This window comes from Jaculus jaculus, chromosome 16 (genome assembly GCF_020740685.1).
Source record: "Jaculus jaculus isolate mJacJac1 chromosome 16, mJacJac1.mat.Y.cur, whole genome shotgun sequence".
Taxonomy (NCBI): domain Eukaryota; kingdom Metazoa; phylum Chordata; class Mammalia; order Rodentia; family Dipodidae; genus Jaculus; species Jaculus jaculus.
Genome location: NC_059117.1, coordinates 33,634,901 through 33,639,202, shown reverse-complemented (window position 1 = coordinate 33,639,202; position 4,302 = coordinate 33,634,901). Strand labels below are relative to the sequence as shown.

The 4,302-nt window shown below is 43.5% G+C and overlaps 1 pseudogene; it reads left to right on the top strand.

The window, feature by feature from the left end:
• The first annotated feature begins 1,536 nt into the window (after positions 1 to 1,536).
• On the top strand, positions 1,537 to 2,832 carry LOC101609541 (annotated as a pseudogene).
• The last annotated feature ends 1,470 nt before the right edge of the window (positions 2,833 to 4,302 follow it).

Sequence of the window (4,302 nt, the reverse complement as noted above, 5' to 3'; positions counted from 1 at the left end):
GGGAAAAAAATCAGTTGGCTATTTTCTTTTTCCTAAAAAGAAGCAAGAATTTCACAGGTATTGTCATACCTACGAAGCTTTGCATAGCTACAGGATAAATCCACCCCTTTTGTCCTGTGGACTATCTCATGGAATTATTGTAAGAAAATTGGGGATTACTTCTCCAAAGAATATTTCAAATGTTTTTAAGCACATGCAATGAAAAAAAAAAAAAACCAGTATCATAGCAAATATAAATTTGGATGACTTAAACTTCATTATGTAGTTGCAAGAAATAAGTATAATTTGTGAACAAACCGTGGTGGCAAATGCCTGTAATCCAAGCATTCGGCAGATGGAAGCAGGAGGGCTAGAAGTTTGAGGTCATGTCCAAGCTACATAGTGAGACTGCCTCTAAAATAAGTTGATTTTTTTTTTTAAACGTGATTTGTAAGAAATTAGTATATCGATGACAGGCAATTTTATGCCTTCCAGAATAAGAAGTTAGCATTGCATTACAAGGTAGTTACAGTAAGAAAACATGTTTCACCATGTTATTCATTTTTTCTCTGACAAAAATGTTTACTATCCCATCTTAGTATAGCAGATGACACTTGGACCTCTGTGAGACAGACTAGAAAAGTGTTAGCTGGAAAGACAAGAGTGAATTGGCTTTCTACGGAGCCCAGCTCCTTATTGAACCAATGCACATAATGCCCTATAAAACATAGACCACTAACATTTGCATGATAATAATACTGTAATAATAACAATCTTACACTTAATAGAAAGCTTTTCACTATCTAAAGTGCTTTTCCATTTATTATAGCTTGTTTGATATTCCCAAACAGTAAGTACTCATCTTTGGCCCCAGAGGAAAAGGTATTCTTCATTCAAAAACTCCTGGGTTTTCTGGCTATGTGTGAGAAAACTCAGCCCAAATTTATGAGTACTTTACTCCTAGGTATGAGTTCTGCTGCCCATATAGGAAGATAAAATAGTAAACCAAGTGGAATGTGAAAGCAGGTTTAAATTGCTATGAATCAGTGGAAGAAAAAGCTTATCAAAAATAATGCAAAATAGGGCTGGAGAGATGGCTTAGTGGTTAAGCACTTGCCTGTGAAGCCTAAGAACCCTGGTTCGAGGCTCGATTCCCCAGGACCCACGTTAGCCAGACACACAAGGGGGCGCATGCATCTGGAGTTTGTTTGCAATGGCTGGAGGCCCTGGCATGCCCACTCTACTCTCTCTCTCTCTCTCTCTCTCTCTCTCTCTCTCTCTCTCTCTTCTCTGCCTCTGTATCTCTCTGTCTGTTGCTCTCAAATAAATAAATAAAAATAAAAATTTTAAAAAAATGCAAAATAGCTGAGCCCAGTGTGATGGTCCACACCTTTAACCCCTGCACTCAGGAGGCAGAGGTAGGAGGAGTGCCGTGAGTTCAAGGCCACCCTGAGACCACATAGTGAATTCCAAGTCAGCCTGGGCTAGAGCGAGACCCTACCTAGAAAAACCAAAATACTACTACCACTACTACTACTATTATTAATAATAATAATAATGCAAAATGCTATTCCTCAACCCCAAGAGTATATGGAGCCCCTGAAGGATGAGGCACAGGTATGTGCCATCATTGAGCATGTGCAGCGCCACCTGAAGAAGATCTACTGGATCTACTTGAGACATGTCCTGCACACCAATTACAAGTTTGACTATAAAGCCCATCAGCGGCAGCTTGCCTGCCCCTCCCCCCCCCACCAGGTTCCTTAAAGCCTCTGCAAGATCAGGCAGGAACTGAGGGTGAGCACTCACCAGCCTTGATGGAAAGTTTCTGTAAGAACATCTATGCCAAGGATTGCATGGACCAGATCTGTACGTGTGCCATCCTCTGCCACATTTAACACCATTCTCTACACTCCTGCTGGTGCCAGGCCCGGGATCTTATGCACCTGAGTCACCTACCAGACAACAATCAACATGCAGAGCTACCAGTTCAGATCCTACTCAACCACACCAGGGAGCAGCCGGGTGTCTGTACCTTCCGCTAAAGCCTGACAATGGATGCACACAATGCTCTCCTGAACATCCTGTCAAGTGATCATGCCAAGGAGCTTCTGGGCCACGGTCTGCCGCTGCGTAGCCCGCAAGAGCACAGTCAGAAGCAGGAGAGGGTGGAGTAAAGCCGGCACCCTCCACCTGCACATCTACCTGGAGTACTTGGTGTCTGCCATGCTCCTTACACGGCTGCCCATGAGAGCCATGCCCATGGATGCATGGTCAGCAAGCAGTTCCACCACCAGCTGTGGGTAGGTGAGTGGCAACTCTTGCCAGGTCCTCCTGATGGATGACTGGAAGACCTGCCACAGTTTCATCAGTAATGAAGAGAAGAATGGGAAAGCATGGGACCTTTCCCTCCTCTCAAGGCTGAAAAAGTTGGCACCATACTCTTCAGGAAGAGCCAAGAAAAGTTGCTGTGAGGAAGGACTTAACTCTTGACCTACAGAAGCACATATGATGCTTTCAGCATGGAAATGCTGCAGACGTGTCCGAGGTGGACCTGCCCACCGCGCATTCCATTATCAGCAAAAGGATCATTAGTGAAGAGTTGACGGCGTCTGTGGACCAGCTGACACAGACAGTGGTGATGATCTGCACTGAGCTCACTGCCCAACAAAACCGGGCTCTGCAGCTGGCAGAGAAGCTTAACGGTCTGGTGTAGAATAACGAGCCGGTGTTTGACCATAAGCAGGGACCCTGCAGTGGCTACTTAGAGATCAGAAGACTGGCCACCGCAGAAACAAGGGCTACATGTGCCATGACGGTGGCTGCCAGCAGCAACCTCAGACAGCCTACTGAGCTTTCCGTTTCGGTTCCAGCAGACTAGACCATTCAGCCTTGCAGTCCTATACCCACACCAGTCATTAAAGAGCTGTTTAGAGCTTTACAAATAAATAAATAGAAAAGTAAATTGTTTATCTTTGTGATATAATTCTGCAAGTCAACAAAGTAATATTTGGATGGGAATCACTAGTGGTCTACCCAATCGATTGCCTGGGCACACAACTTCTGAATCAGAGCAGAATTTCCCAGCATCCACTGTGGGCGAGTGTAGCCCCAGAACGACAGGGGAAGGGATCAATTCCACTACTTGCCCGGAACGCAAGGATATAGGCATGTTTCCTTGCATCCTAGGAAACCAGATAGGGGACAATTCCATTTTGACCACTCAATGTGGCAACAATGGCCCGGCTGCTTAGCAGCTTGTTCAAGGTGATGGAGGCACCTGACTATTTGAATGACCTTAGGGAGAGAAGCTTCCTGGACTGTTCTCCAGTGTTACAAATGGAAAAACAAAGTTCTATGTTCTTTAGGCCATTATATTTAGCCATATGTATTGTATCAGTTTGTCTTTAACTAACAGGAGGTAGAGTTAGGAGGGTCAGAAATTCCAGGTCATATTTAGCTACATTGTGAGTTCAAGGCCAAGGCTGAGATCCACGTAAGAGTGATCAATTTGTGGGATTTCTTTTACGGAAAAGGAAATAATTGATTACAATCTATTTAGCTAAAGTGCTATAAACTTCCTGAAAGTAAGCTATTCACTATTGACTATTGCTCATGTAATTGGAGTTGCTTTTAATTTTTTTTTACATATATAATTTAAAGATTCATGCTTGAACAATGAGAGTATAAAGGCACAAAATGGAGAATGAAAAAGGCTCTTAAGAGGAGGAAGATAAGATTGCCCTGATAATACAGACAATACAGCTCTTACCTCAAAGGGATTAAGAGATAGTTTATTCTGGAGCCAAACGTGAGTAACCATGGCCTGGAAACACAGATTTAGGTTACTCTAAACTTCATGTTCCAGGATGTTAACCATTTCCTGGAATATTTATGGTAACAGAACAAAGAAAGTCACAAATCAAGACACTTTTCAATGTATTGGTAGAAACAAGTAAGCAGGTTACAGCAAAATGGGGAATCTCTGCTATAGGCGTCAGATGATGTCGCGTGGCATTCTTAGGTTTTGGGTTGGTGGAAGCGAGACGTCTGTTAAGTGCATTCCAAACTAGTCTTGGGGAGCTAGGTCATACACAGAGGTGGGCATAAATGGCCATAAGGGGTTAAGATAGCCAAACATAACTTGACTCTGGACCACCAACTCCCTACAACCACTGCCACTCTAATTGGCTTTGGATGCTTAAGGTAGCTTCTTGCTGGGAGCTTCAGGTCAGTTCTAAGAAGCTAATAGTAAGGTTGAAATTCAGCCAAGCATGATGGTACATTCCTGTAACCCCAGTTTTACAGAATGTTGAAGCAGGA